The sequence below is a fragment of the Bufo gargarizans genome, chromosome 5 (genome assembly GCF_014858855.1).
Source record: "Bufo gargarizans isolate SCDJY-AF-19 chromosome 5, ASM1485885v1, whole genome shotgun sequence".
Lineage (NCBI taxonomy): Eukaryota > Metazoa > Chordata > Amphibia > Anura > Bufonidae > Bufo > Bufo gargarizans.
Window position 1 is genome coordinate 335085411 of NC_058084.1, and position 20940 is coordinate 335106350.

General features: G+C 45.6%; 1 long non-coding RNA gene across 1 annotated transcript; it reads right to left on the reverse strand.

The window, feature by feature from the left end:
• Positions 1–18240: 18240 nt before the first annotated feature.
• On the reverse strand, positions 18241–19838 carry LOC122938266. Its single transcript, XR_006389996.1, has 3 exons — positions 19640–19838; positions 19396–19455; positions 18241–18418 (listed from the first exon to the last, which is right to left on the reverse strand). It is a non-coding gene; the product is annotated as an uncharacterized LOC122938266 (long non-coding RNA).
• Between the last annotated feature and the right edge of the window lie 1102 nt (positions 19839–20940).

Consider the following 20940-nt stretch of genomic DNA (forward strand, 5'->3'; position numbering starts at 1 on the left):
AGAAGCTCTTGTTATACCCAATCATGTTGCCAATTGACCTAATTAGTGTTAATTGGTCTTCCAGCTCTTCGTTATGCTCAAATTTACTTTTTCCAGCCTCTTATTGCTACTTGTCCCAACTTTTTGGGGATTTGTTGACACCGTGAAAATTTGAATCAACGTATTTTTCCTTTAAAATGATACATTTACTCGGATTAAACGTTTGATCTGTCATCTACGTTCTATTACAAATAAAATATTGACATTTGCCATCTCCACATCATTGCATTCAGTTTTTATTCACAATTTGTTTAGTGTGCCAACTTTTGGGGAATCCGGTTTGTATTTTGGGAGACACCTATGTAATTTCTCGTCAAAAAATGACTTGCTGGTTGAATAAAAGTAACTTTAAGTCAAAATTTGCCAGGGGTGTGAATAATTATGGGCAGCACTGTAGGTGCATGCAGGCTCAGACTGGCCCACAGGAGAATAGGGGAATCCCCCAGTGGGCCCTTTACAAAGATGGGCCCTCTGTCCGCCAGCACAGCATCTCATACAGCCTGTATCAATATAGAGAACTATTGCTTGAGAAAGATCCCATTGAGAGGATTAAAACGTTGCTGTATCTCTGGTGAAGAAACTCACGTTTTTCTGGATGTGCCGTAGAATTCAATATTTTATGTAAGTTAGGTATGTGGATCGCCCCCACAGCAACTTTTGTTAGTTTTTGGCCGTGCTGCCCCTGTTTTGTACATATAAAGAACTAGGTAGATTATTTAACAAACTACCCAGTTTATTATGATAGATGCATCAGTTGGCTGAAATGACTTCTAGGTATAGAGGCAGGCCTCTATCATCTTTCTCCAGGGAACCACCTTCTCAAAGTTGTTGCAGGGACCTCAATAATCATCTTGAGGGTCTTACTGCCACCTGCCGCTGTGTGTGCAGGTGGTATTTGCATATAGCTATACAGTTTTACATCAAGACACGGAGGCTCCTATTGCAATCCCTTTCTTTACTGTCCACCAATATCAGCAAAGAATACATTTTACAAAATTAAGAAAGACATGTAACCATGGTACCAAGGTCCCACCCCTGACAGCCCCCTATAATAGGCAGCTCCTCCTCTGGACCTTCCTCTTTCTTTGCTGCTGCCACCAGATAAGTACACATCTGTATGATACCTCTTGAGGTGTCTATTGTTTCTATTGTCTTGTCTTTGACTATATTCCCAGTATTGGGGAGGCTTGTTGTCGCCTCCCTTCCAGATTTGGCCACTTGCTGCCCATTTTTAGGCGCTTTCTACTCCTCCCTTTGTCTCCCTACCCTCCACCACCCCTTACGCCGGCTCTGCCCGCCCCTCTTATCTCCAGTTTCGTTCCGGTCCCCTCTTCCTCCTTCCTCGCGCTGCGCTTAGCCTGTCTTGCGCTCTCCTTGGTTCATCGTGAGATTTCGGCGGCCATCTTGCGGGCCTTCTTCTCCTTTGCCTGCGGACCCGAAATCTCATGAGATTCCAGCGGCCATCTTGCGCGCCGTCTCCTTTGCCTACGGTCCCAAGATCTCGCGAGATTCCGGCGGCCTTTTCCCACACAGCCTTCCCGGGAGATCTCGGCGGCCATAGTTCTTCCACCCTGCGGCTCGTCAGGTGCGAGCTCCCGTTCTCCTGCTACTGCTGCGCCGTTTGTGGGGTGATTAACCATTTCATATTAGGAACCCCTCCTTGTACCCTGTCTTCTATTTTTATTCCCTTTGGGGCCATCTATTATTCGGTCATGCCTCACTCTGATCCCCCCCAATACAAATAGCCCCCCTCATCCCCTGAGGGAACTCTGCAATCTGGGGGAGATGCCCAGGCACTGGCTTTACAGCGCTTTGTGTCTAATGCTCCGCAGCCTACCAATTTGAACCCTCCTGTATCACAGGAGACAATGACTGGTGTGCATACAGCCACCCTTGAGAACGTGCTGAGATCACGTAAAAGAGCCTTACCACGCCAAGCAAAAACGGGCACAACTATGGAAGTGCGCTAGAGCGCAACATGATAGTGAGTCTGATTCCGAAAGGGGTTCAGACGAGGAGGTTTTCACAGACGCTAGTCACAATTCGGAAGTGGAGACCCCTGATCCACAGTCGGACCATAACTGCCCTACTCCTTCCACTTCCTTGGTCAAGGATTCTGCTTCCTCCTCCGCCAATATTTTATCCACCTCCCTGGTAGACCCAGCGGGTGAACCCATGTTTGATCCGGATTCCCTCCATTATCCTAGATCGGCGGAGTGGCCTCCTGGCCGATCACGTGGGCAGATACCTAGAACACAGGGTTCGTTGTCCCCTCAGTAAGGAGGCACGCAGTAAACTCAAATCGGAGTGTCCCAGGCCCTTAGTACCCAATAAAGTGTGCGACACTCCTGTCGTGGACCCCAAGGTCTCCAAGTCCAGCTGGAACCCCCGTAAAGGGTTGGATTCCATGCTACGCAGTTGCCAGGACAAACTGCTTGATATCCTAGGCCCCTTGGCCAAATTGTTTGAGCTGGCTGAGGTTGCCAGAGCGGAGGGCCCTCTGATAAATCCGGAAGAATTAAGGGGCTGGGTCCAAAGAGCGATTTGCATCGCAGGTAACGCTAATACCTCCCTAGCTATCGAACGACGCAAAGCCATCTTGTTTAAGATAAACCCAAAACTGTCCAACCTTGCCCTAACTGAGGCAGGCAAGGATGCCCAGGGCCCCTTATTTGGGGACTCATTTGTGGGGGCGGTTACGGTCCTAGATAAGGCCTAGTCCTCTGTGAGGAGAGTTTTCCAAGGACGGGTCGCCACCAGGGCCGGCAGTAGCAGGGGCCGCCTGTCCGGACAATCCAGTTTCCACGCCCGTAGCATGGGCCAAGGCTCCTACAGCCAGAGACCTCCCTTCCAGGAGCAGAAGAACCCATCACCCTTATTCCCGACCAGAGGTGGCCAGTGGTGCTCCAGATCATTCAGAGGAACTCCCAACTCCAGGAGACCTTGCGGTATGTCCTCCCCCAGTGGAGAGTTTTTCGGATCCTTACATCGGGGGCAGACTCCGTCATTTTTTCCACGCCTGGTCAGTCATCACGTCAGACCCCTGGGTCTTAACCACGGGCAGGGGGTTCCACATCGGCTCGTAGCTCCTCAAATTTAGTCCCCCCTCCCCTCCTCTTGTACTGTCGCGACCTGATTCTGCGCTCATAGACCTAGAACTTATGTCCCTCTTCTGCAAACTGGCGATAGAGAAGTCATTAGCAATATCTTCCTGGTGCAGAAGAAAGGTGGTCAGATGTGCCCTGTCATAAATCTTTGGGCTCTGAATGCAGTGGTTTGCTATCGCCACTTCAAGATGGAGGGGATTCACCTACTCCGAGATTTACTCCTTCCTGGGGACTGGATGGTGAAGTTGGACCTCAAGGACGCTTACTTGACGGTTCTAATTTCCACACCATCCAGGGATCTCCTCTGTTTCCTATGGAGAGGGGAGTTCTGGCGTTTCACCTGCCTACCGTTTGGCCTGTCATCAGTGCCTTGGTGCTTCACCAACCTGATGCGCCCCGCCATGTCCTGACTACGCAGTCGGGGCGTACGGCTGATTGTATATCTGGATGACATCCTCCTCATGCATCAATCCCAGGCGACCCTGCTAGAACACCTTTGTTGGACTTCGGATCTCCTCTCACGCCTCGGATTCCTCCTCAATCTGGAGAAATCTTGCCTTACTCCGTTACAAAGCATAGAGTTTTTGGGCTTCACGGTGGACTCGATTGCGGAATCGCTCATTCTCCCGACAACAAAGTTACGCTCTATAAGCAAGGAGCTCAGGCACACTCTGTCCGCTCCCCATTTGTCTCTGCGCCATCTAGCCCGAATAATCGGCCTGTTGGCTTCCTTGATTCAAGCCGTGTTCCCAGCTCCGTTGCATTACCACGCACTTCAGCGACTGAAGAGCGCACACCTTCGTTCCGGTGCTGCGTTTGTGGATACGGTGGTCCTGGATTCGGAAGCTCAAGAGGAACTCCACTGGTGGATCAACAACCTGGAGGCGTGGAACGGCAGGGCGATTTTCGGGGCTCACTGCAACGGGATCTCTAAAGGCGGAGGTTGGTCGGAGGACGAGACACTTCTCCACATCAATGCTTTGGAGCTTCACCAATGGGATTGCCCACGCATGCAACAGATTACGTATGGACAATGTCTCGGCTGTACGTTTACGGCAACCATTTGGGTGGAACACACTCTGCGACACTAGCACGTTTGGCAAAGGAATTTTGGTCTCATTGCCTCTCTAGGGATATCGTGGCTCAGGCGGAATACCTTCCAGGTCTCCACAACAGTCGAGCAGATTGGAGTTCCGGATACTTCATAGACGGCTGCGATTGGAAACTGGCTCCGGAAATCTTCTCTGCAATATCACTCATTTGGGGTCCTTTTGTCATAGACCTTTTCGCCTCGCATCTCAACACTCAGCTTCCTCGCTTCTTCAGCTGGCGCCCGGACCTGGAGGCGGAGGCGGTGGGCGCTTTCCTTCAAGACTGGTCCGATCCGCTTCTTTATGCGTTTCCACCTTTCGCAATGATCCCGAGGATGCTGCTTCAGACACGTCGCCAGTTGGCCGACCTGGTCATGGTGATCCCGTTTTGGGGGACTCAGTGTCACCACCAGACATCTGAGAAGCTCTGACAGATGCCTTTCAGAACCTCCTCCTTGAGCTTCCTTTGTTTTGGTTTTCAGTTCCTCATCTCGTTAGCCTCTCTCAGCTGTCATGTAGTTGGACTGATTGCATCCCTTTAAATTCCTCCCCATAATGCATTAGTGTGCGGTTTATACAACTTCCTGGAGTGTGTGTGCATGCTGATCCTATTTCCCAGTCTTCTACAAGATAAGTGTTGTATATTCATTTGTGATTTTCTGTTTGCTGGATCCCAGGTGACCCTGACTTCCTCCGTGTCTAGTGTAGGGAGCCGGTGGTCGTGTCCCCTCACTATTGTAGGGTGTTCAGGTGTTATACAGTCGAGGTACGAGGATATGCGATCATCTACCATTGGGATGTTCGCATAGGCTGAGCAGTCAGGGAGAGTGCCAGGTCTTATGCAGGGGTCTCCCTTTTTGCTCCTTAGTTTTGGATCCAGTCATATATTCATTTTGCATTGTCTTGTTTCCTGTACACCTTCCGTGACATTATAAACCGCCAAGACCGTCTCAAGCATGGATCCGGTTTCACTTTTGACTGAACGCTTCCAGGGTCTTTCATTGGAGGTAGCTGATCTCCGTAAGACTCTTTCTCAGTTTCTAGTGACCGGTTCAGCTTGCGTTCATGGAGTTTGTTCTGAGCCTAAGATCTCGCTCCCGGATACGTTCTCCGGGGGTAGTGAGAATTTTGTGCGTTTCAGAGAGGCTTGCAAACTCCATTTTCGCCTTCTTCCCCATTCCTCTGGTGATGAGGAACGGAGGGTGGGGATCATTATATCGCTGCACAGGGGTAACGCTCAGTCGTGGGCCTCTTCGCTGCAGGTGGGGGCACGGCCCCTCCGTTCAGTGGATGAATTCTTTTTAGCCCTGGGTCAGAAATATGATGATCCGGATCGTGTTGCTTTGGCTGAGTCTAGACTACGTCTGTTATGCCAGGGTAAACAATCCGCAGAGATATACTGCTCAGAATTTCAGAGATGGGCAGCTGATACTGGTTGGAATGATGCTGCACTCCGAAGTCAATTTTGCCATGGTCTTTCAGAGGGATTGAAAGATGCATTTGCCTTTCATGAGAGGCCTATCTCCTTGGATTATGCTATGTCTCAGGCCGTTCGTATTGACAGGCGTCTTAGAGAGAGAGGAGAGATCACTCCTTCCTGTCATACTCAATCCCAGGACAGTGCAGCGGTCTCATTCTGTGCGTAGGGGTCTCAGTCGCTGTCAGCCCCTTCTTAGCTGGAGCCCATGCAGCTGGGGTTGATTGCCTCTGACAATAGAAGATTCAGCCCGCATGGGAAGGTTTGTTTTTGTTGTGGAGGTATAAATCATTTGGCAAATGTTTGTCCCTCTAGGAGATTCAGGCAGTTTTTTGGGAGTAATAAAGAAACAAAAAGGAAAAAATCTTTAAAAAATGTTCCATCTGTTACTATTGGCAGGGTTGAGGCGGAAATTGAAGGTTTTCCGTTTGCTTGTAGTTCCCGTTTTGTCCTGCCTGCCAGGGTGGCGCTAGAGAGCAAGAACATTTTTTGTGAGATTTTTGTAGATAGTGGAGCAGCTGTCAATCTCATAGATAATCAATTTGCGATAACTCATGGTTTCCAGGTATGCACTTTGGGAAAGGATATTCCTGTTTTTGCTATTGATTCCGTTCCACTTTCTCAGAAATCATTAAAGGGCATAGTTCACAATATTCGTTTAATTGTGAGTAATGCTCATGTTGAGGATATGTCATGTTTCGTCCTTAGCGGATTGCCTACTCCTCTTGTGTTGGGGCTACCCTGGCTCACTAAACATAACCCCACCATTGATTGGCAAGCGAGGCAAATAAATGGTTGGAGTGACTTTTGCAGAGAGAATTGCCTCACGACATCTGTTTCTGAGGTTTCTACTAAGACTGTACCATCTTTTCTCTCAGAATTTTCGGATGTCTTCTTTGAGAGTGGAGTTCAGGATTTGCCCCCGCACAGGTAGTACAATTGCCCTATTAATCTGATCCCAGGCGCCAAGCTGCCTAAATCTCGTTTATACAATCTTTCCCAACCTGAAAGGGTCGCTATGCGTGCTTATATCTCTGAGAGTCTGAGAAAAGGACACATACGACCCTCGAAGTCACCTGTTGCCGCTGGTTTTTTAAGAAAAAAGATGCTTCTTTAAGACCTTGTCTGGATTTCAGGGAGCTGAACAGTATCACTATTCGTGACCCTTATCCGCTTCCTCTGATCCCGGACCTGTTTAACCAGATTGTTGGGGCTAAAGTCTTTTCCAAATTAGATCTAAGAGGGGCATACAACCTGGTCAGGGTCAGAGAAGGAGACGAATGGAAGACGGCCTTCAATACCCCTGAGGGCCATTTTGAGAATTTGGTTATGCCTTTTGGTTTGATGAATGCCCCAGCCGTTTTTCTGCATTTCGTGAACAGCATTTTTTATCATTTGATGGGAAAATTTGTATTAGTGTATTTGGATGACATTTTGATTTTTTCTCCTGATTTCAAAACTCATAAGGAACATTTACGTCAGGTCTTGCTCATCCTGCAGGAGAATAAATTATACGCGAAACTGGAAAAATGTGTGTTTGCGGTTCCAGAAATTCAATTTCTGGGGTTTCTTCTCTCCGCTTCTGGTTTTCGCATGGACCCCGAGAAGGTCTGCGCTGTGCTTGAGTGGGAGCTTCCTGAGAATCAGAAGGCGCTGATGCGTTTTTTGGGCTTTGCCAATTATTACAGGAAGTTTATTTTGAATTATTCCTCTGTTGTTAAACCACTCACTGATATGACCAGAAAGGGGGTAGATTTTTCTTCCTGGTCGGTAGAGGCGCGTAAGGCCTTTTCTAATATCAAGGAGAGTTTTGCTTCCGCTCCCATCTTGGTACAACCTGATATTTCTCTACCCTTCATAGTTGAGGTTGATGCGGGTGCGGTCTTGTCTCAGGGTTCCTCTCCTGCCAAATGGCGACCGCGTGCCTTTTTCTCGAAGAAACTCTCCTCCGCAGAGAGAAATTACGATGTGGGAGATAGGGAGTTGTTGGCCATCAAGTTGGCTTTTGAGGAATGGCGCCATTGGCTAGAGGGAGCCAGACACCCTATTACCGTGTTTACTGACCATAAAAATCTGGCCTACTTGGAGTCAGCCAAGCGTCTGAACCCGAGACAGGCCAGATGGTCTTTGTTCTTTTCAAGGTTTAATTTTGTTGTCACGTTCCGCCCTGGGGTTAAGAATGTGAAGGCAGATGCCCTGTCACGTTGTTTTCCGGGAGGTGGGAATTTTGAAGACCCGGGTCCCATTTTGGCTGAAGGTGTGGTGGTCTCTGCTCTTTTTCTTGAATTGGAGGCAGAGGTGCAGGTAGCCCAGTCAGAGGCTCCTGATCTTTGTCCTCCTGGAAGGTTGTTTGTGCCTCTCGCTTTAAGACACAAGATTTTTAAGGAACACCACGATACTGTCCTTGCTGGGCACCCGGGGGCAAGAGCCACAGTGGATCTCATCGCTCGGAGATTCTGGTGGCCTGCGCTTCGTAAGTCGGTTGAGGGTTTTGTGGCAGCCTGCGAGACTTGCGCTCGTGCCAAAGTCCCTCATTCACGGCCATCAGGTCCTCTCCTTCCCTTACCCATTCTTTCCCGTCCTTGGACACATCTGTCCATGGACTTCATAACGGACCTACCTCGTTCCTCGGGGAAGACTGTGATTCTGGTGGTGGTGGACCGTTTTAGCAAAATTGTGCATTTCATCCCTTTTCCTGGTTTGCCCAATGCTAAGACGCTGGCGCAGGCATTTATTGATCACATTGTCAAATTGCATGGTATTCCTTCAGACATAGTCTCTGATAGGGGCACGCAGTTTGTTTCCAGATTCTGGAAGGCTTTCTGTTCTCGCTTGGGGGTTCGGTTGTCATTCTCTTCTGCTTTCCACCCGCAGTCGAATGGCCAGACAGAGCGCGTCAATCAGAATCTGGAGACATATCTGCGCTATTTTGTGGCGGAGAATCAGGAGGATTGGTGTTCTTTTTTGTCCCTTGCTGAGTTTGCTTTAAATAACCGTCGTCAGGAGTCCTCTGATAAGTCACCATTTTTTGGTGCATATGGGTTTCATCCGCAGTTTGGGACATTCTCGGGAGAGGGGTCTTCGGGTTTACCTGATGAGGACAGATTCTCCTCGTCTTTGTCATCTATTTGGCAAAAGATTCAGGATAATCTAAAGAGCATGAGTGAAAGATATAAGCGTGTGGCAGATAAGAGACGTGTGCCTGGTCCGGACCTGAATGTTGGTGATCTGGTGTGGTTGTCTACCAAGAATATCAAATTGAAGGTTCCCTCCTGGAAGTTGGGTCCTAAGTTTATTGGGCCTTACAAAATCCTGTCTGTCATCAATCCTGTTGCCTACGGTCTTGATCTTCCTCAGACTTGGAAGATCCATAATGTTTTTCATAAGTCCTTATTAAAACCTTATGTTCAACCCATTGTACCCTCGCCTTTGCCTCCTCCTCCGATTATGGTTGATGGTAATCTTGAATTTCAGGTCTCTAGGATTGTGGATTCTCGTGTTGTCCGCAGTTCTCTCCAGTACCTCGTTCATTGGGAGGGTTATGGTCCTGAGGAGAGGATGTGGGTTCCAGTGACGGACATTACGGCCACTCGTCTCATCAGGGCTTTCCATAGGTCCCATCCTGAGAAGGTGGGCTCTGAGTGTCCGGAGTCCACTCGTAGAGGGAGGGGTACTGTCACCACCAGACATCTGAGAAGCTCTGACAGATGCCTTTCAGAACCTCCTCCTTGAGCTTCCTTTGTTTTGGTTTTCAGTTCCTCATCTCGTTAGCCTCTCTCAGCTGTCATGTAGTTGGACTGATTGCATCCCTTTAAATTCCTCCCCATAATGCATTAGTTTGCTGTTTATACAACTTCCTGGAGTGTGTGTGCATGCTGATCCTATTTCCCAGTCTTCTACAAGATAAGTGTTACATTCATTTGTGATTTTCTGTTTGCTGGATCCCAGGTGACCCTGACTCCCTCCGTGTCTAGTGTAGGGAGCCGGTGGTCATGTCCCCTCACTATTGTAGGGTGTTCAGGTGTTTTACAGTCGAGGTACGAGGATATGCGATCATCTACCATTGGGATGTTCGCATAGGCTGAGCAGTCAGGGAGAGTGCCAGGTCTTATGCAGGGGTCTCCCTTTTTGTTCCTTAGTTTTGGATCCAGTGAGTCATATATTCATTTTGCATTGTCTTGTTTCCTGTACACCTTCCGTGACACTCAGGCTTGGTTTCTGGCTCTTATTGAACTCATCGTAGACGTGCCTCTTCTTCTGCTGAGTCACGTGGATCTTCCCGTCCTGCTGGACGGATCCCTTCAGTTGCTAGCATGCCGGATCTCAGGACACCAGGAGAGGTTGAGGGCATTTCGGATGCAACTAGATGCCTCCTGGACAACGCATGGACTCCCGGCACCAGAAAATCTTATAGGGCAGCCTCGTGATCTTGGGCTAGCTGGTGCGTGGAACGGGACCTGGATCCCGTTTCGGCACCTGTGACTCACCTGTTATAGTTCGTCACCTCCTTATTTGAGGCGGGAAAGGCTTATCGGACGATTAACCTCTTTAGGTCTGCTATTTCCTCCACACATCAGGGTTGAGGCCACCCCTGCGGGACAACACCCTTCGGTTTGTCGCTTATTGCGTGGCGCTCGCCTGGCTCGCCCTCCCCGGCCTCGATTTACTACAACTTGGGATGTTTTGTTGGTATTATCCTTCTTTTCTTCATGGCCCAGTAATCCGGAGCTCTCTTTGCGACAGCTGTCGGACAAATGATTGGTGCTCTTTTGCCTTATTTCTTGCAAAAGGGTCTCTGACGTTCGAGTTCTCGATCATGACGCCAGGTCATTTACCCCTGAAGGCGTCACCTTTAACATTTCCCGACGCACCAAGACCAACATCAGATTGGTTTCTTATCCCGGTTTCCCGACTTCGCCGGCTCTCCGGTCGCCTGTTTACGGGAGTATGAATCCCAGATGAGGGCTCATCATTCTCATACGGTTTCTCAAGTTTTTTGCTTTCCAGTCACCATCCTTTCGGCCCGGTCTCCAGCCCTACTTTGGCTCGTTGGATGAAGTGGCTTATGTCCCTTGCTGGTGTGGATACTTCCACCTCTTTGGCGATTTCAGGGCTGTGATTGGAGGACATCTTAAGTTTAGCTGACTGGTCTAGGGTCACAACGTTCAGGGAATTTTATTTTCGTCCTCCTCCTCATGTGTTTTCATCTATAATTGACCAGCTTTGAACTTGCAATAGGAGCCCCCGTGTCTTGATGTAAAACTGCATGATTTTCCTAGTCTATGATGTAAAGTCATGGTTTTATTAAAGACACGGAGGCGAGTATTGCCCACCCTTGTTTTCCCCTCCCTTATTGATGCTAATGGACATTTAGATTTGTCTTATTTATTATGCCTGCATTTAGATGATTATTTGTCTTATTTATTATGCCTGCATTTCGATGATTTTAACTGGCCAGCGAATTTGGTGTCTGCGCTCTTTTTATTTCCCTATATTCTCTGTTTTTTATCTTTTCAGGTTGAAATTTCTACTGACCCCGACATACCCCATCCTTTGTTCTCCTTCTCACAAGTTGGCCAAGTTGGCTTCGTGATGCAGTTCTGCTGATTCTGAGACGGTTTTTTCCTCCAGTTGCACGGTTCCAGTTCAGGATTCGGTTTGTGGTTCCAGTTCGTAGTTTTGGCCTTGGTGTCAGGTTCACAAAGAAAGAGGAAGGTCCAGAGGAGGAGCTGCCTATTATAGGGGTCTGTCAGGGGTGGGACCTTGTTACCATGGTTACATGTCTTTCTTAATTTTGTAAAATGTATTCTTTGATGCTATTGGTGGACAGTAAAGAAAGGGATAGCAATACTTGCCTCCGTGTCTTTAATAAAACCATGACTTTACGTCATAAACTAATCCCTCAGAATGAATTTTACTGGTGGGCTCTAGGCACCCTAGTCTGACACTGGATGCCTGGACTGTGGCCCAGAATATAGAAAGATATGAGTTATCCCAAGAGAATTATAAAAAAAATCCTAATTTTTGTACAACTGTTTTATACGCATATTCTAATTTTAAACACACTCTAACAGGCACAATATAAATCTTGCCTGGAATTTACAATGTAAATACAAAGTATTCATCTGGTAGAACACATAAATTGAAATAATAAAAAATCTGTTCCATTTTTATTTACTACATACCTGATTTTAATTTGTTTGTTTAAACATCAGTAGTTTTTGACTGACCATGGGTCAGTGGAAAAATCACTGAGACATGCACTACTTTGGTCTGTGATGCCGAACAAACATGCACATTGAGGTTTATGGGTCCATGAAAAACCCCTACAAAAATTCAGGGGCAGAGCAGCACAACATATACCTCAATAGGTTATATCCATAATTATCCTCCAAGGAAAGATGGGTGCACGCAGTGTTGGACCCTGGTCTGTGGTCCCAGAAAATGGCAAGAAATAGAGAGACTGCAGCATTCAAAGCATTGTGGTGATTTATTCTAAAAGCTTTGTATAGATGCTTCTTAAATAAATCCCCACAATGTTTTAAATTGGAGGAGTGCTGTAGTCTCACTCATTCTTGCCATGAAAAACCCTTGACACATTAACTCTCTGCCTGAGGAGGTGGTGATGGTGAGTACAATAAAGGAATTCAAGAGGGGCCTGGATGTATTTTGGAGCGTAATAATATTACAGGCTATAGCTACTAGAGAGGGGTCAGGGAGTTAGTCTGATTGCCTGATTGGAGTCGGGAAGGAATTTTTTATTCCCCTAAAGTTAAGAAAATTGGCTTCTACCTCACAGGCTTTTTTTATTTTTTTTGCCTTCCTCTGGATCAACTTGCAGGATGACAGGCCGAACTGGATGGACAAATGTCTTTTTTCGGCCTTTTGTACTATGTTACTATGTTACATCTGTGGATAGCTTCTGTGTTTGGTCCGTTTTTCACTGGTAGGAGATGCTCTGGAAATTAATTTTAAGCAGAGCAGTGTCCATGGAATACGGAAAACACATAAAGGGCAAAAGACGGACAGACGGACCAAACACAAGCACATATTCATGTATGAAACACGTATGGATTTTTCTTTTTAGTCCATAGAAGGGATGCCCTGGAGCGGCAAAAAGTAAGTAAATAAACTGATACGGGGCATAGAGAGTCATAGTTAGGCCTCATGCACATGACTGTTATGTGTTTTGCGGTCCACAAATTGCAGATCCGCAAAACACGGATGGCGTCCGTGTGCGTTCCGCAATTTGCAGAACGGCATGATCAGCCATTGATAGAACTGCCTATTCTTGTCCGCAAAACGGACAAGAATAGGACAGGTTATATATTTTTTGTGGACCACAGAACGGAGCAACAGTTGCGGACAGCACACGGAGTGCTGTCCACATCTTTGCAGCCCCATTGAAGTGAATGGGTCCGCATCCAAGCCGCAAAAAACTGCGGCTTGGGTGCGGACCAAAACAATGGTTGTGTGCATGAGGCCTTATAAGGATAGATAAAAATAATTAAATTTATTTATTCTTGATAAAAGGGGGGAAATTATTAACTCATATAATTATGGCCTGTACAAAAAATACGGTGACAAGCTGTTCCATGTAAAATTCCCCCAAAAGACATGGGGCACTGCCTCTGACTGGAAAAGAAAAAGTTCAGTCTTCAGAGGCAACAAAGCTTTTTTCCCATAAGAACTGTGAATCTGTGGAATAGTCTACCTCAGGACATGGTAACCACAGGTGCAGCGTCCCACTAGCTTATGTGGGAAATGGAAAAGCTTTTTGTTGTCTTCTGTAATTTCAAGCTGTATTGTGTTATCATGTGAAATCCATTTTTACCAGGCTGTCAGGTGCATCACATACATCCACCACTAGATGGGGGTAGCACCACAGTATATATAGGGCAGTTCAGGCCTAGTTAGTCAGTTGAGAGAAAGAGTAGGAATTGAAGGAGTGAGAGTGCAGTTACTAGTTGTATTTAATGCAAGACAATTCAAGGGAAACAGAGAGGAATAATACACAAAGGACAACAGCCATTTATTCAGGCTTTAAGGACCTTTGGATTCAAGGTGAAGGACTTAGCTTCTAGCAGCCTCACCATTAAAGAGCTGGAGAAACAGAACCAGATTAAGGAACAGAATATCAGTGAGTATCTAACTAACTACCCTAGCCTAACACATTACTACCAGCACAGCATGTTAATGGGATTCCTCACATCTAACTTGCATGTATACTAGAGACTGTATTATTACTGGATGTAAATTGTTATAAATAACCTGGTTATAGTAAAGTTCTCAGTTGGATTTAAACCTGCTACATTATTCTAACTTCATACCACTACCATTCTCAACACTTTGCACCATCAAGTTGCTGGCATCACGACAATACATAAGTCAGGGGCCCAGCCGCACAAGCACTCAGCAACCATTCACCATCAAGGGCACCTCAATCACCACCTGGCCAGTGTAACCTGTAACCGAGTGTGCCCCGGAGAATCCAGTGCTGTTCCCCCTTCACTGCACTGCTGGCCCAGGGAGGGGTCTGCTAAACCGTGAATAACCGATGAACTGTATGTACATTCCGACCCACCGTGAACCTCACGTGTTCTACCCCTGCGGACTGGCAAGCTGCAACAAACAATTGGCGTCACAAACAGGATCAATATCCTCTGTGCCTTATAGAATAGGATCTATATCCTCTGTGCCTTATGTGAATGAGCCCCAATTGTTTGACTGTTTTTATTGGGCTAACGAACTGTTCAAACCGCTTAAAATTACAAGGATATACTGTGTCAATTGACTGCTTTGAAATCGCACAGCTAAAATTGAGAAAATCACAGATTTTTGCGTTATTAGAACTGCTTGCTGCAATTGACTTTGAACCTAAAATGGCAGCCAGAGGCCTTTTTATCTAAATAACTGCTGCGCCATCGCTCTTGAAAACACCCTGCTTGGCGGGAAAATTGAGTGTCACCCCTATATGCAAAACAACTTGGACGGCCCCTTATACCTTCATTGTAGTGATCCGGGAAGGCCGGCCTTGTATGCAAAACATTGCGCCGACCTCTTCTCTCTGTCAGACACTGGAGGAAGAAGCCGCGCGCAAGAGGGAGGCGTGACATGTATACGCGCGCCCGAAAAAGAAGCGAGACTTGGCGCGTAAGCAACGGGAGGAAAAGGAAGGCGAGTACCAGACATCCTCCATGGAATCTGTATATAATTGTGCAAGCAAAAGACTCTTGCTGGGACTGTTCTTATACATAGGCTGCTCTACCAAGTACCTTATTTTGCCAGTACGGCGATTCTTAAGTCCATACACTTACAAGAAGTTGCAACACAACCCAGCAATTGCATAAAGCAGTGTGTAATCTACGTTTTGTTAAACATCCGCCGTTACTATGTCGGTGCAGGAAGACAATGTGCAGCCTGACCTCAATAGGTCCCCCTCAGTAGCCACAGCCGGTCCTAATGCAGCACCAGCCGCTGCAGCACCAAGTATGATGCCTCTAACGATGCCTTACTAATTTGGGTCACCCTGGTTCCCAGGATACTCTGGGGAAGCCCATACTTTAAGAGACTTTCAAGAAAAGATTCTTGGTATATTCAGGTTTTATATAACCGATTGAAGGAGTAAGGTAAGTAAATATAATTTAATTTAGAAAAAATATATACTACAATAGTACAAAAATACTCAATTTTATTAAGAAAATCACAAAAGACACATGATCAACACTGGTCACAAATAAGACAATACATACAGGTTACAATACATGTTAAAAACCAAGTGAACCGATGGTGGGCTGCCAATACATATATCTAAGGTAAAGTGCGAGTGCATAATTGTACCCAAAAGGTCATAAGTAGTGGACATGTAGTATCCAAAAGCTGTAGCTATTAGACACCACAAATATCCACATGTATATATGTGTCAAAATTTGCCACAAGCCGGTGTAAATGTATACACCAAAAGTTATCAAGATTAGGGCAATACCAAAAATCACAATTGTATTTGACACATGATGGAAACTATTGTATATACTGACCAATTGATTCAATTGTATCGTGCAGCAATACCACCGGTCCACTCCCCAACGCACGTTTCGCGTACAGCTTTTTCAAGGGGTATTGGTTGGCAAAGAGGAGGGTCATCCATAAATAGGTCAGGTGGATACATTTGATTGGTTGTTGGACTAGTGTTTAATTGCATTTGGGGCTCACCTGGGTATTATCACATGGCGGACTTTGCTGGAGCCTGGCCCCTCAGCCGCATGCCACCACATCCGGTGACGCCGCGCCGGTCCAGAGGAAGGCAGTCACACACATCCTGTGCGACACGCGTCACTCTGGAGCGGCCGGCGGCACACGAACGCGGCGCATGCGCAGATCACCAAACATCCCTATTCCGCCATATTAGATAAGGGCACATGACATACCATACAGATATATCAGAAAATCAGATTGTTTTACATGAAATAATGACATCTTATCATATATACACCATAATAGGCACAGTTGTTACTATAACAGGCACAGTTGTTATCCTGAGGCATGAACACATATATACTGACAATCCACATCCAATATTTGTCAGTCTATCAATGTGTATATACACGTGCACAGAACCTCATCTCAATTCAACTTCAATGTATATGCATATATATATATATATGTTTGTCAGGCGACAATACCCAAAGTGCACTTGCACTAAACAGATATTGTACATCTGACCACAATAGTCATACACATCGAGTAACATTTAGTTCGATATGTTATACTATGGTGGTGACGCATGCGCAGGAGAGGGCAAGGACCAGGCCTATGCCAAATGCTGTGAAAAGCAAGTGATGAGAAATTATTATATATGAAGACAAAAAATTACAAGCTAATTGTCATAATAATTAGTTTTACAATATACTAAGGCCATAATTTGACCAAAACAATGTTGTCACTCGGACTGAAGTGGGGGGCCTTAAACTACAAATTAGGAGGATATTAGGCGTTATTATTCCTATCGACCTCTTTTTCTGACATACATAATTAGCCATGGTAGGAGTAAGTAGTAATAAGGTCTCCCAAATCAGAAGCCTCATAGTGCAAAGTGAAGTGCTGAAAAAGAGAATTGTTAAATGTATAAGACAAGAAACAAAATAAAGTGAATGAATACCAATATAAGTTACGTCAATTCTACATGTTAATAGTAACTAAAGTGTCACCATTACATATAATTGGCTATATGCCGTGAATCAAAATTATATATAAGTATCCCAAATTGTTCAAACATAAGGAAAGAACAAATGAGGATATGCCCTGCCAAGCCGTGAGTATTTCGCATACACCCCTATCCAAGCACCAATCACCTGTACACCGATATAGCCGATGTTCAGACTGATCACATCCCCAGTCACACTAAAGGTATCATGCGGCCAATTCTCACACCCCGAGCCTCTATATGCATAGAAAAATCACCCATCCTATCCAGCACCCATTGATGAGTGCCCTACAATCATCGCCATACACATAAACAAAAAGAAACCTGGACAGATCACGGAGATTCAAGGAGGAGGCATCACAAGAAAGATGCAAAAGGCACCTTGTCATTCAACCCATATGGCACCTGGGTTTGCAGTTTAATTATCCATTTACTTTCCACTTGTTCAAGTCGTCTGAAGAGATCGCCTCCTCGAGATCCTAGATTTACCCTATCGATGCCACGAACCCTCAGGTCCTGCCATCGATTATTGTGTTTCAACCGAAAGTGTCGTGCAACTGGTTTGAGTTTCAATATTCGTTCCCTATCATCAGCTGGCACCTTTGACGCCATCCGAATATCACTCTGATGTTCCTGAAGGCGTATACGCAATTCACGTGTCGTCATGCCTATGTAGATTAACCCACATGGACATGTTGTGTAATAGATGACGCCACAGGTGCTAAAGTTGATAAAGTGCACAATTTTGTATACATCTTTACCAGATGAATCACTAAATGACACACTTTTTACCATAGCCTTACAGATGCTACAATGTCCGCACGGTGTCGAGCCCCCACTTTGGTCCCCTAGACTGAAACAGGAATTCCTGGTTGTTAGGTGGGACATAATGGCTGGATACCAGAATGTCACTAAGATTCCTGCTGCGTCTAGAGACCAGAGTGGGGGCCGAGGTAAGTACCGAATTTAGGACATGATCACTTTGTAATACAGGCCAATATTTTACAAACGTTTTTCTGATGTTATTCCATTGTGGACTGTAATCCGTGATCATACAGACTGGTCGAGCCTCATCCACCGCTGCATTATGGACTTTTTTAGGCTTTGTTGTGAGGAGGGTCTGTCGTGATGTATTGACAGCTCGCTGGTACCCCCGTTCAATAACCACAGGGTGGTATCCTCTTTGTACAAAACGTTGTCGAAGCTGAGTTGATTCCTTTTCAAAGTCCTCTGTTGTAGTGCATAATCTTTTGGCTCTTAGAAACTGACCAATCGGTATAGATCGTTTTTGATGTTGTGGATAAAAGGACGATGCGTGTAACAAAGCGTTTACAGCAGTATCCTTGCGATGAATTGCCGTCGATAGAGTGCCATCCGTGGTCGTCTTGATGTTGATATCCAAAAATGTCATTTGACTTTGGGAGATGGTTTGGGTCAGTCTTATATTCCAATCATTCGCGTTAAGTTGTACCAAAAATAAATCAAGTGCCGTCCTGGATCCCTGCCAAACAAACAAAATATCATCTATAAAGCGGATCCAGGATATAACCTGTCCATCCGCCCCATCCATGATCTGTTGTACGTATTCACGTTCCCAAAGACCCAAAAATAGGTTAGCGTATGAGGGCGCACCAGTCGCCCCCATCGCCACACCTCGTAATTGGAGATAGTGTCGGTCTTTGAAAAGGAAATGATTATGTGTGAGTACAAAATCCAACAGAACTAGTATGAACTCCACCAGTTCCGGCGATAGATTCCTTGTCCGCAAAAAGAAACTGGAGGCCTTCAAGCCAAGTTCATGCTGGATACAGGTATACAGCGATTCTACATCGCATGTCACGAGGTACATATCATCTTCCATATGGACATTCTCCAACCGCTTCAACACATCGGTGGAGTCACGTACATAAGATGGAAGACATTGGACACATGGCTTGAGGTAGAAATCCAAAAAACGACAAATGGGTTCGCTAAGCCCACCACACCCCGACACTATCGGTCTACCCGGAGGTCTCGTTGAAGATTTATGCACCTTCGGTAGTAGATACAGTGTGGGGGTTATTGGATGCTTCACCACCAAGCCATTGTATACAGTCCTGTTAATGATTGATGACTCCACCGCTGTCAGCAGAACGGCCTGTATCTGCATTTGATAGTCATTGGTAGGATTAGAGGTCAATCTGCGGTAGCAGGCGGTGTCACGTAATTGACGATGGGCCTCCGCCTCATACATCTCAATAGGCCAGACTACCACATTTCCACCCTTGTCCGCCGGCTTAAATACCACCTTCTTCATTGCTTTTAATTGTTTTAAAGCCACTCTCTGAGATTGATTCAAGTTGTCATATGAACGTTTCGTGGGAAGGATAAATAGGTCCTTCACCACCATTTTTACAAACGTTTCAATTGCCGGGCTCAGAGACAAGGGTGGAAATGTGACAGACCGGCCACGAGTGAAGGGCGGAAATTTCGACTCACCTCCTTCCTGCTCCATCAGTAGTTCCTCTAGTGTTCGAAGCGCCTCCAATTCCTCCGGGGCTGTAAAGATATCATTTGAACACGTTTTAGAAAAGTGTTTTCTGTAGACCAACTTCCTTGCAAACAGGAACGTATCCTTGATTGCAGTGAAGTTGTCATATACAGACACAGGACTAAAGGATAGTCCAAAAGACAGCAGTTCCAGTTGGGGATCAGAAAAGGTTATATCCGAAAGGTTAATTACCTTTAGTTCCCCATTTTTGGAGTCATCCAGATTGTTGTATTTTCGTTTGATTGGAGTTTTTGATGTCATCATCGTCTGTCCCACTACTGTTGAACCCTCAGCACGTTGTGAGTGATTGCTCCGTATAGATGTCACCGAGCTTGAGGCAGAGCGATCGGTATTGCGTTTATAATGCCACCGAAATATTCTTTCATTTTGGTAGTCTGCAATATCACGCTGAAATTTCTTTGCCTTTTGTTCTTGAATTTCTTTTTCCCATCGGGCTTGATCGTTGTTTAGATCTTGTTCAAATCGTGCCATCATTTCCGGGCTACCTATCAGTCGCAACTTATCCTGTAGTGGTGCAATTGACTTCTCTATATCCTCCAATTGTTTCTTTTCATATCCAATTAATAGCTCAATGAATGTACGTGAGCATAGTAGCAGGCATCTTCCCATCTCTGTTTTAAGATGTCATCTCCCAATGGGAATGAAGGGCATACCTGAACTCGAAGGCCCCTAGGTGCCAGATCTCTGGTCAGGTACTGTTCAAGCGCAGCTTTGTTCCACCATGTTTTGGTTCTACTGCGGTATAAATTCTTGAGAAGTTTCTGTGTCTCAGATACATCGGGTTGTATGGAATTAGGGTTGGGAATGCTCTCCTCCTTGAAAATCCTTGTGACCTGTGCCAGCCATTCCGTCTCTTTAGAACGTAAATCCATTACGTAGGGCAAATCTGTAACACAGATAAATATGAAAAACCTATATATAGCCCTAACAAGATTGCGGGCTTACCCCTAATTAGAATATATATAACCGATTGAAGGAGTAAGGTAAGTAAATATAATTTAATTTAGAAAAAATATATACTACAATAGTACAAAAATACTCAATTTTATTAAGAAAATCACAAAAGACACATGATCAGCACTGGTCACAAATAAGACAATACATACAGGTTACAATACATGTTAAAAACCAAGTGAACCGATGGTGGGCTGCCAATACATATATCTAAGGTAAAGTGCGAGTGCATAATTGTACCCAAAAGGTCATAAGTAGTGGACATGTAGTATCCAAAAGCTGTAGCTATTAGACACCACAAATATCCACATGTATATATGTGTCAAAATTTGCCACAAGCCGGTGTAAATGTATACACCAAAAGTTATCAAGATTAGGGCAATACCAAAAATCACAATTGTATTTGACACATGATGGAAACTATTGTATATACTGACCAATTGATTCAATTGTATCGTGCAGCAATACCACCGGTCCACTCCCCAACGCACGTTTCGCGTACAGCTTTTTCAAGGGGT